We start from the raw sequence: 12,510 nt of genomic DNA, 5'->3' as shown, positions 1-12,510 counted from the left end.
TGTCGGTGGCCAGCTGGTACAGGTAGAGCAGGCTCTGGTACACGCACTTCTCCAGGAACAAGGCGCACTTCATGGCCTTGAGGCCGCTGTTCCAGTTGTCACTGACTGGCTTCCCGATGTCGTGGAAGTCGAGGCGGCCCCTGCGGTTGTTCTGCAGGCGTATCAGGTTCCAGACCTGCGAGCTGTGCTCGCTGGAGCGGTACACGAAGAACCAGGTGAAGTACTTGAAGGGCACGTCGCCATTGCGGCGGAGGTAAAAGGCCACGTCCAGGCAGAACATGGAGGCGTGGAACTCCAGGGTGAAATGGCTGTTGACGGCGGCCTCGCAGTCGGGGTGGTAGTTCCAGCGCCCCTGCGAGGGCGGCGCTTGCTTCATGGTGGACGGCTCGGGCATCGTGGCGGGCGTGAAGGCCAAGGTGAAGGCGGAGCCGCGGGGCCTGCAGTCGCTGCCTCGGAGCTCTCCCGTGTGGTCGAAGAGGGCGGCCGCTCTGGGACAGACCGGAAATGGGGTCCGTTACGGGAGGTAGGCGCTGGGCTTGCGGTTCTGTTACCGGAAGTGGTCGTGTGGGGTGGGCGGGGCACGAACGCTGCTGCCACGTTCCATCACAGCCTGGGTGAGGCAGGGTGACTTTGACCTGCGCACCAGGTATCTATTAAGTTTTTAACTTTGCAAAAGTATTTGTTTCCAAGGACTTTCTCTTGTTCTCTAATTGTACCCTCTTATAGCACCGTGTTCTCATTTTATAAACCCATTGTCTCCCTTAAAATTCTGAGAATATGAATTTGTAATTTTTGGTACTGTTCTCTTCCGTTTCCTGTATTATAGTTGTTTTTTTCTCCAGAAATAGTTCTGTTTGTTCATCATGATCTTCTCTTTGACTTTCCTCAAATATCTGGCAAACATTTGTCCATTCGTATCTGGGAGTAAAGGAGTCATGTGATCAGCCAAGGTAACTAGCATGGATCTGATCTACAGTTGGGACGCCCATTTCATAAGAGACTTCTCCTCTGAATGGAGGGGCTCAGTGTGTCAGTTAGGGAGTCTTTTCTATTCGGGGTACATGGTGTGGAGCTTGTAGGTAAGATAGGGAGCATCCCAAGTGCCAATAAGCTTGGCATTTTCTGACATTAGAAGACTTTCGTGTATCTCTTCTGTAATAGATTGTGTCGTTCTGTTTTGTTTCTTCCTCTTCTGCTGAGCGGGTCTGCGGTTATCTGAAACCTGCTCTCGTATGGGTTCCCTTCCTGAGCCTTTGAATGACATAAGGAGACTATCACCCCATCGCCTGCACCACCACTGTGCACTGGATCTTAGTCAGAACAAAAAATAAAAATGTACTGTCTTAGGCCAGCAAGACTTGGGATATTTGTGACAGCAGTTAGCCTACCCTGACTAGTTCCCCAAAGGAAGTTCTGGATGACTACAGGTTATAAGCCGTTGTAAGCTTATAGCATTTCCTCTTGGTGCAAATGCAGATCCCAAAGTTAAACAGTCTAGATAGAGCCGAATCGTCATGCTCTTATTTCTTTTGCTAAATTCACCAATAATATATATCAGTCCTGCTCCCTTTTTCCCTCCTGGAGAGTGGAATGAAAAATCCCTCAAAGACCCATGAAGCACAAGGAGTAAGTTTTTCCATTTCCCTCAGTGCTGGGGAACAAACCCAGGCTGGTCCTCAGGTGCCCGGCCTTAAGCCGACAACAGGAGGCATAAGGGGTGGGACTGGGACTGGCTGACCCCTGAACCAGTCAGCTATGGTGAGGGAGATGTGGGTCAGGTAGGAACGGGGGCGGCCCCGGAACCACATAACTGGAGGATGTGTTTGTGTGGGGCAGCTCCCCCGAAGAGGAGGATACTGGTCCAGAGCTGGCAGCGGAGCTAGGGAGATGGTCCAGGGATTGTCCCAGTTAGCCTTCCGTGTTGGAGTGTGAGGGCTGTAGACTGGAGGGAGTCCCAGACCTGTGTGTGTCTCCTCCACCACAGAGCACGCCGGGCGCTTAGCACCACATTTGCTGAGCAGTTCCTCGCCTTTGGAAAAGAGGAGAGAGAGAGAAAGGAGCAACAACAGTGGGCTCAGAAAGGCCTGGAACAACCAGTTTGAGACATCTGTGGGGGTGGAAAATGGCTTCAGCTCCCAAACGCAGCCTCTGGAGTCCCTGGGGCAGGGTTGCCTGGCAGTGCTCTCCATGAAGGCCAGGGTTCGGGAGCCTGGCCGCAGTGAGCACCGGTTAACCAATGGGACCAGGGCACCAGTCCCAGTGAAAGATTTGATGAGTCCTCAGCAGACCCGGTGATTCCCTGCCTTCTCACTAATCCTCGCCATTCCGTGAGGGAGGATTGTTTTTATCATCTCCCACACGAGGATACTGAAGTCTGCGATATAAACTTCTCGTGCAAGACGATGTGGAAACTGGAGTAAAGTCAGATCTGACTCTCAGCTACACCCCTAGTGACCTCAGTCAATAAAATGGGGTATACACAGGACACTGTGTCATGTGGTTTCTTGAGGCCTCTCCCAGGTTTACATAATGAGAGAACAAAGAGGTGCAGACAGACAGCTGTTCTGATTGTGTAGCAGCTCAGTTACCCCCCTGCCCCCCTTTTCGGCACAGTCCTGACCTTCAGCGAGGCCAGCTTTCCCGTACCCAGCCATACAGGACAGTTTCTTCTTGCTCAGCTTCTACTAGGAAAGAAGCTTAAGTAAATTTTTTAAAATTTATGAAGAACCACAGTTTGAGATGGAACAAAACTTTTCCTCAGCAGGCCGCCAAGCCCCTGAACACGGCCGGGACGAGGGCGTTGAAGCTGGGCATCACTCCTGTCCTGTGCCTCCTGGCCAACCCCTCCAGCTGGGTTGTTCGTGATTTACATTCTGCTGGTCTCATGGATAGGTGACATTTCCTCTTCAGTTTGTGATCTCTCATCCTCTTTCAATGGGGGTCATCAATATTTCATCCTAGGGTTAGAACAGAGACCTGGGTTGCCTTTCCACGTAGACTACAATCAGTTTTCTAGAGAATTATTGAGCACCTCTCTCCCAAACTCCTGTCCCTTGGTCGATTCTCCACATAACCATTGACACGTGTGTATGCTTCTTTGCAACCAGAGTGTACTTTGTGAGGTCTTATGAAGATCACCACCCGTCTCCCTCTCTCCACAGTGTGATGCACGTAAATCCGCCAAAATTGCTCACTGGTTCTGTGTACCTCTTTGGCGTAACTAAACCACACTTCTCCAATGTGGACCCTAATTCTTCACACCTGAATTTTTAATCGGGTGGGGCGGGGAGGGGTAGGGCTGAGAGGTCAGAAAACCACCCATGTTGTGCATTTAGTGGCCAGCAGTGGACTCAGACCCATTTCTTATAGAAACGAGCACAAAGAGCAGTGGGGATCATCACTGGTCCTCAGTGCTTTCCTGACTGTTATTTTATGATTGAGCACGTGTTGTTCAAAAATCCAATACCTCAGTTGTACTTCTTAATCCCGAAGGAGTTCTAATGATTCCTCTGTCCCATGAGGCCAGAGACTGTGGCTCCCTTGTGGAGCCTTCTAGTCTAGCTGTGGTCCTGCGATTACTGACTGCTTCTCAGATGCTCCGTTTGGCCCAAGGAGGGGTGAAGAAGAACCGCTACAGGAGGAAGGTAAACAACACAAGTCTTGGGGGTGGGCTCAGCCCCTCAGTTAGTGACGCTATTGTCCAGAAATGCCTGGGGCCCTCACATGCGCCATACTGCTTGAGGCAGCCCTCCCAGACATTTCCCCTTTGGGAGCCAGTATTGTGATTGGACCCGCCCACCACCACCACCACCTTGCGGTTCGTATTATGATTGCAAGACGCACTTCAGTGACAACCATCAGGGAACTTTGAAAAAAAAACATGGTTTATGGCTCACAGGTCCTGGAGGACACATGGCACGCGTGGAGCCACACAGCGAGGTCATGGGTAAAACGAGAGTACGTGTGCAGGCCTGGGGTCCTTTATTGGGGTCTAGCATGGGATGCCTGGGGTTTCCCAGGTTCAGTCTTTATTGGTGAATTTAAAACATGAGCGGGAATGAAAATGCCAGAAAGGAAAAACAAGTGGTCAGATGGTCAGTTCCCTAAGTGGACCAGAGATCTCCGAAACAAAGGAAGCTTCTGGGGCGGGGCCACCTGGCTCTTCCTCTAGTCCTGTAACTGGCAGTGTGTTTATTCAACATAGCTGTCTTTGATGTGGGTGCCTAGGCAATCCGAAGCTTAAGCTCAGGCACTTTCATTACAAGAAAAAAAAAAAAAATCCTAAGTCAGCTGCTTACAGGACAGTCCCCCCTGTGATGCTGAAGCATCTGAGTTAGTGGTGAGGACGTTAACAGCCTTCAGTCATTTGTAGGCGGGGAGCTGTCTGGTTTGGAGCGCACACCGTGGCCTGCTTCCGTGGGGAAATATGATACAGTGCTGTCCTGCTGTCGGCAGGGGACAAACTCACAGTCTGACGAGCCTCTTGGTATAGGGTAGGGTCAGCCAGCAAGGACTTAGCAAGTTCTGCAAAATCATATCATAGTAGGTTGTCCCCCAATGCCATCGGGGCAATGCGTTTATTCCACTGTTTCTGGAAAGTCTGAATCTGCATGGCAGCGTTCCGCAATATAAACTGGGAAGTCGGGCCACCTGGGTGAGCAGCTAGGCCTCCAGCTGGTGCCGTGGCCCTGGGGTGTCATCTCTGGTATAGGACGCATAGGCATCTCCAGCGGTGAACTCTTGGGTGGGGCGGTATTGTCTGGAATGGTATCCTCTCCAGCAGTGAGTCTGTCTCACTCAGAGGTGAGGTCCTCTGGAGTGGTGGCCACCCAGGGGCGGGTGCATGCTCCCACGTGGCTATGCAGTTGGGGTATTGATCATGGGCTGGGCATAGGCTAACCTGATATAACTTAGAGGCTTCCCCGAGGACCGAGCTGCACATCTGACGCCTGCTGCTAGTGGAACAAAATGTTAAGAGCTCTCTGGGGTCATCAGGGGCACATTTAGCAACAGAGTGGGTTGCTGTCCTTTCCTTCCCGGAGGAGGAGCTCATCCAAGCACATAAAGATTCTGGGCACATTTATATCCCAGGCTACGGGAGATCTTATGGATGCTACTTAGGCATTCCTGGGCTCAACCCATGAGGGCAACCAGTGGACAAATCCTGGAAGCACAGTCCCTGTACCCAGGTGGGTTTTATGTACGAGCCATCATAGGGCCAGTTAGCTTGTAGCACTGTTTGATGTTGAAATTGGGCAAGTGTCATTTAGACACTGCTTCCAGGGGCCCCTTGCCTATAAAGGGATGCGATCCCTTTGCCGCTCAGACTCAGTGGCACACTAGCCTGAGCCCTTCCAACAGGGCTCGCCAGCATTCCCTGCTTTTCCACCCTGTGGTGCTACTGTGGGCCGGAGCAGTGTTTTTACAGCAGTATATCTGGGTGAGGGTTAGGCCCAAGGGCTCTACCAGCAACCCTATCACCCAGACGGTACAAAGCAATAAGAATAGCCGTCACCAGATGGAGCGCTGACGTTTGAAGGAGCTTGGGTCAGGGTCCTTCTGGATGAGCTATCTGTGTATTGCTTAATGGCTGAGCGCGGTTGCTTGGTGGGGGAAAGTACAGGGTCGCCTTGTCTGGCGTGGGGTCAGGCCACGACTCGTAGCTTGCTCGGCATGTTCTCATCCCCCAATGTGGCCTGTGTCCACCAAGCAGAGCTCCTTTCCCTCTTTCAGACCCCCAAAGTGCGCCACTGGTTGGTCCCGAGGCGATGGCTGGTACTTCCTCTAAGGTAGGTGGGGCGTTCAGTTTCATTAGGCAGCTCTTGTAGCCACTGTATTTGGTGAGAGCGGCCGGTGTGGAGGTGGCTGCTTTTGGAGAGTCGTCACCGTTGGCAGGATCTCCAAAGAGATGATCTCGCACTGACTTGGTGGGCTTGTGGCCTGTGGGGCATTCAGTGGTGAGGGGACCATATTGGACTCTCTGCCCTCGGTCGGGCTATATCAGAGGGAAGCCGATGGTTAGATGATTAAAAAGAAAATCATAGCAGCACAGGGAAGTGGAGTCAGAGGTCAAAATTTAAAGGGCATCGTGCTAGAGTGTGAAAGCTCGAGACCTGCCAGAAATGACCCGAAGTGGCATTTTGGAGGGTGTGTGATAATTGTGTACTAATTGGTATGAGGGGTATAAAGGCTCAGGGGGTGAGAATTAAGCAAGATGAGGGCCTGCGGCAAGAGTTCCCTCCATTTCGAGAACCACTTGCTTGAAAATCATTTAAGTAGTGTCTCTTTAAGAAGGTCATTAAGATGCTTGATGAGGCCAGCCACCTGGGGGCGGGAACCTAGATGGAAGTTTGGAAGAATGCTGGGTGAGAGAGCCCACTGTTGAATCTCCTGAGAGGTAAAGTGGGCGCCCTGGTCAGAGTCAGCAATGGTTGGCGATCTGAAGGGAACAGCAGTGAGGGTAGTAAGGAAAGAGATTACCTGTTTTGGGGAGGAATTGTGGGTGGAGTTCACCAAGAGAAGCCTCGTGTCAAGTATCCGTGACGGTGATGGGTTATGTGGAAGCCCCAGCAGAGCGGGAGTACGGTCGGTCTCCCCGGGGGAGTGGGTCCCCGTTGCTTGGCTTGGGTGCAGAGAACGCGCTCATCTATCACCACCTTGGCTGCCGCCGAGGAGGGGGGGCGTCCCCTCGCACGAGCACGAGTTGTTAAGGCACGAATTCCCCGATGACCTGAGGTTGTGCGGGTCCCTTTCACAGCTGGGGAGAAGGGTCGGTACCCTGAGGCATCTACGGGGCCGAGAGTGGAGGGCTGAGTGAGGGGGTCTGACCGCAGTATTCCTAAAAGTGGCCTCAGGTGTGGAGCGGTTAGCGTGAGCAGAAACGTGAGAATTGATGAGAGGGGGTGGGGATTCTCCTAGTTCCTTGCGTACCTTGGAGCCCCAGATGGCCTTGCCTCGTATGAGAAGAGTGTCCCTTAGCCATTGGCCAGAGCAAACTGCAAGGCTGTTAGCAACAGCCCAGGAGTCTGTGAAAGGCCCTTTTTTGTGGCCTCCTTAAGGGCTGAACAGCTACAGGTTCTGCCAGTTGGGCTGAGCCAGGAGTGTCCCCCTGGAGCAGAAAGGTGCCCGAGGCCGGGTGGATGACGCAGCCCTCCAGCGAGCTGCGTGGCATGCAGTGATGGCAGCGCCCTTGGAGAAGAGCGCTAACTCCCTGTCCATTTCAGACAGTTGGTCCCAAGGGGCTCCCCAAGTAGCCACAGGAGGAGAAAGCGGGGTGGGGTGGGGGTGGGGGCTGTCCCTTCTCGAGGCTCTCCGGCAAGGGGCTGAGCATGGGGGAAAGCACATCCTCCTGTCATGTGGAAAGGCCTTTGACCTCAGGTTTAGCCCTCCCCTGAAGGTACCGTTTCCCTGTGACCAAGGAGGCATCAGTGGCCGTGCTGAGCTTTTCTCTTAAGAGGCATCTCTAACCCAGGGCACTTGAGGACTTGTGTTCAGAGTGATACCAGGTGCGGGCTGGCTGGGGCTCAGTTCCTAAAAGAGCCCAAGAGGCTGCCGAAAGCTGGTGCCCAAGGGGAGGATACGGGCCTGCCGCTGGGGTAGGTGCTTAGTCCACAACCCCATAGGAAGCCAGGTAGACTCCTGTTTGGTCCCGAGACTCCAGGAGGCCAGTTGACATGGAATGTGGAGCCAGTGGGGACTAAAGGTAAGACTTGCTGGACTGCGTGCTGGCCGCCTTGCAAAGCACACCTGTTGGGCTTTGCCCCAGCGGAAGGTGGGTGACTTGCGTGTGATTGCATATACGATAGGGCGAGATGAGGGATGTGTTGCCACCAGAACATGAAACGGCCTAATAGGTGTTGTGCTTGTCTGAGTGTAGTGGGTGGTTTAATGGTGAGTAATTGATGTTTGCCTGTTGGGGAAATTTCTCAGCCCTTAGAGGACTAGATGATGCCCAGAAACAAGATAGATGAGGCCGGGCCTTGGCTCTTGAGGTCCAGGTGGTGTGCGAAGGGATGCAAATCTGCCCATACTGCTTTCTCAGAGGAACCCTGAGCATAATGTCATCAGTATAATGCCCAAAACGGCACCTTTCCAACTGTAAGGTGCTTAAGTCCTGGTGGCAGAGGTTATGTGTGGTTGCAGGGCCGTTTCAGTATCCCACTGGGAAGCACGTAAATGTATAATCTGCCCCCTTCAAAAGTGAAAGCAAACGGAGCCTGGGATTCCTCCAAGATGGGAACAGAATAGAACATGTTAGTAGGTCAGTGAACACAGAGGACGCTCCTTGGGCCGACTGTACATCCTCAGTCAGTTCTATATTATTAGGAACATCCTCAGTCAGTTCTATATTATTAGGAATTGGAGCCTTACTGGGGAACCTGAGCCACTGAGGTGTTGATGGTCAACGGTGAGGTGCCTTTGGTTGCTGGCTGGCTTAAGTACTGGCCAGATGGGGCTACTGAACGGGGAGATGGTGGCTTCATGACTCCACTCTCAAGCATATCTTTATTGACAGGGCGTAGGCCTTCAGTGTCCTGTTTAAGTCGCTCTTGGGGAATGTTTACCATCTTGACCAGGGGAGGAAGAGTCCCTGGCGTCCATTTGGAGAGTCCCACCAGGAAGGCCAAGAACTTGGGCTTATTCCATGTGGCACGGTGTTGTGTCAGTACCTCCATGCCTATAATAGGAAAGAACGAGCTGGGGGGCCACCACCAGAGGAAGCCATTTGAGGTGAAGGGTCCCAGTCGTGATATGCGAATAGGTTTGTGAAGCTTTGATTGTTTTACCAGCAATGCCCTGTAGGTAAAAGGGGATACAGAGGGATTGCCTAGAATGACAGTGACTTGGGTCCCCATGTCTAGTAGGGCCAAAAAGGACTGTGCATTTTTATTGTCCTAATGGGCCACCAGAATGGTACAGGGGTAATTGTTCCCAGGTGGTGGGACAAGCCCCTGGGAGCGGCTGATTTCCTAGGGTAGGAGCTTAAGTGGCTGCCAGTCCTGGAGGTTAGGGAAGGGGGCAGAGGGGGTAGCGGGGACGGGCTTGGGGCTAGAGGATGGATGGCGGAAGAGGGCCGTAGCTGGGAGAATGTGAGTTTCGGGGCCTGGAGTTTAGAGAGTGGCTGTCCTGAGGTTAAGTAGCCAGGAACCCCAGGTTTTCCTAACTCCCAGTAGAGGTCTTGCCTGTGTATTCCCATAAGGGACACAATTAAACCAGAGGTTTATTAGGAAGGGAGTGGGGAACCCTTTCCATTGAGGGAAATTTGTTCGAGGGAGACCTTTCTGGAGCAGTGGTGATGGAGGGCCTTGAGTGTGACGTATTGGGGCATCTGGGCAGCAATCTCCTGTGTGTCTGGCAGCCATGTCAGTGCCCTCCAGTTGCCTGATGGATGGTTTCAGGAATCCCCTCGAAATGTAGTAGGGCTGCCCTGTAATTAGGGGGGCGCCTTGTAAAAAGAATTCTCTGGACTTAGGGTCAGATGGGGCCTCTTCAGGGTTGGAAATTCAGGGAGTCATTTGGGTCACTGTGGTGATGGAAATGACAAAGCCATTGGATCATGCCACTTTTGCACAGCAGGAGGCATGGAGGACCCTCGTGTACATTAATGGTCAATTAAGGCCTTTTTAATTAGTGGTCTGACTGTCTCATTAGACCGTATGGCCTTGATCACGGCTGCTCTGGGGAGCTCATTGAATTATTATGGCAGCAGTGACATTTTGGCATGGATACCGCAGGCAACACACGACAGAGGCAATACGCAAAAGCACGTAGCAGCATGGCAGACCTGCAGCAAGCGGTGTTCCGTTCCCAGGTGGTGTTCCCCACCTGTGTTGGTCAGCTCGTAAGCCAGTCGCAGCTAACGGGTATTCCTCTGGATTAACTGCACAGGCAATCATGCAATCCTGCCAACAAGGCCAATTGTTTTGTGCTGGTCTCAACCTACCAATAGTGATCTATTGGCTAGAAAAGCCTAGGGGCACTCACCTGGGCCTGAGGTGGGCCCTCACAGACATTTCCCCTTTCAGAGCCAGTGTTGTGATTGGACCCGCCCTTGTGGTTCTTATGACGGCAACAGCCATCAGGGAACTTTGGAAAAACAAAAAAGAAAACCAAGGATTATTACTCACAAATCCTGAAGGATACATGGTACACCTGGGGCCACCCAGCGAGGTTGCGGCAGAAAGGTAGTGGGCCTGGGGTTCTGTCTTTAGTGGAGTCTAGGATGGGGTGCCTAGGGTTTCACAGGCTCACTCTTTGTTGGCGAATTTAAAACATACGGGTGGGAATTAAAACTCAGGAAGGGAAAAACAAGTGGTCAAACGGTGAGTTATCTAAGTCGACCAGAGATCTGCAAAACGAAGCTTCTGGGGCGGGGCCGCCTGGCTCTTCCTCTAGTCCTGTAGCAGGCAGTGTGTTTATTCAAGATAGCTGTCTTTGAAGTGGGTGCCTAGGCAATCCGAAGCTTAAAGGTTCCCTTTTGTTCACACCCTCTCCAACATTTGTCATTTCTGTGCTTCTTGACGACAGCCATTCTGACAGGCGTGAGGTGATAGCACATTGTGGTTTTGATTTGCATTTTCCTGATGATTAGCGATGTTGAGCATCTTTTCAAGTGCCTGTCTACCATCTCCACTGCAAGTTACTTTATAAAAGAAACAGACTGTACATATTCTATAAAGAAATAAATCCAGGGCTTCCCTGGTGGCGCAGTGGTTGAGAGTGTGCCTGCCGATGCGGGGGACACGGGTTCGTGCCCCGGTCTGGGAAGATCCCACATGCCGCGGAGCGGCTAGGCCCGAGAGCCATGGCCACTGAGCCTGCGCGTCTGCAGCCTGTGCTCCGCAACGGGAGAGGCCACAACAGTGAGAGGCCCGTGTACCGCAAAAAAAAAAAAAAAAAAAAAAAAGAGGCACAACCTATTATATATAAAATAAGCTACAGGGATATATTGTAAAACACATGGAATATAGCCAATATTCTATAACAACTATAAATGGAGCATAACCTTTAAAAACTGAATGACTACATTGTACACCTGCAACTTAGGTAATATTGTATATCAACTATATTTCAATTAAAACAGGAAAAAAAAAGTAGCATGTGGTAGGCAGAATAATGTCCCCCCAAAGATATTTACACCCTAATCCCTGGAATTTGTGAATATATTACTTTACATGACAAAAGGGAATTTGTCTGTGTGATTAAATTAAGAGCTTTGAAATGGGGAGATTGTCATGGATTTTGTGGGTGGGCAAAATGTATTCACATGGGTTCGTAAAAGAGGAGAGATTTTCCCAGTTAATAGTCAGAGGAAGATGTAACTGTGGAAGAATAGTGATAGAGATGGGCATTGCTGACTTTGAAGACTGAGGAAGACGGATACAAACCAAGGAATGTTGGAAGCCTCTAGAAGCTGAAAAAGGCAAAGAAACAGATTTTACCCTGGAGCTTCCGGAAGGAATTAAATCCTGAATCCACCTTAATTTTAGCCCAGTGAGACTTGTGTTAGACTTCGGACCTACAGAACTATAAGAGAAATGTGTGTGGGGTTTTTTGTTTTTTTCCCATGGCACATGTTCCTTGATTTGATTTGATTTGATTTACAATGTTGTGTTAGTTTCAGGTGTACAGCAAAGTGAATCAGTTGCACATACATCCTTTTCTTTTTAAAGATTCTTTTCCTGTATGGTCATTACACAGTATTGAATAGAGTTCCCTGTGCTATACAGTAGACCCTTATTAGTTATCCGTTCTATATATAGTAGTGTGTATATGTCAATGCCAGTCTCTCAATTTATCCCTCCCTGCTGGTAACCATAGGTTTGTTTTCTACATCTGTGACTCTGTTTCTCTTTTGTGAATAAGTTATTTGTACCATTTTTTTTAAGTTCCACATGTAAGCGGTATCATATGATATTTGTCTTTCTCTGTCTGACTTACTTCTCTCAGTACGACAGCCTCTAGGTCCATCCATGTTGCTGCAAATGGCATTATTTCATTCTTTTTTATGGCTGAGTAATATTCCATTGTACATATGTACCACATCTTCTTTATCCATTCCTCTGTCGATGGACATTTAGCTTTCTTCCATGTCTTGGCTATTGTAAATAATGCTACAGTCAACATTGGGATGCATGTATCTTTTCAAATTATGGTTTTCTCTGGATGTATGCCCACCGTGGTATTGCTGGCTCCTATGGTAGTTCTCTATTTTGTTTTCTAAGGAACCTCCATACTGTTCTCCATAATGGTTGTACCAATTTACATTCCCACCAACAGTGTAGGAGGGTTCCCTTTTCTCCATACCCTCTCGAGCATTTATTGTTTGTACACTTTTTGATGATGGCCACTCTGACTGGTGTGAGGTGATACCTCCTTGTAGTTTTGATTTGCATTTCTCTAATAATTAGAGATGTTGAGCATCTTTTCATGTGCTTTTTGGCCATCTGTACGTTTCTTTGAAGAAATGTCTAGGTCTTCTGCCCATTTTTCTATTCGGTTGTTTGTTTT

Source organism: Hyperoodon ampullatus (genome assembly GCF_949752795.1).
Source record: "Hyperoodon ampullatus genome assembly, chromosome: X".
NCBI lineage: Eukaryota > Metazoa > Chordata > Mammalia > Artiodactyla > Ziphiidae > Hyperoodon > Hyperoodon ampullatus.
Note: the sequence above shows the minus strand (reverse complement) of the source record.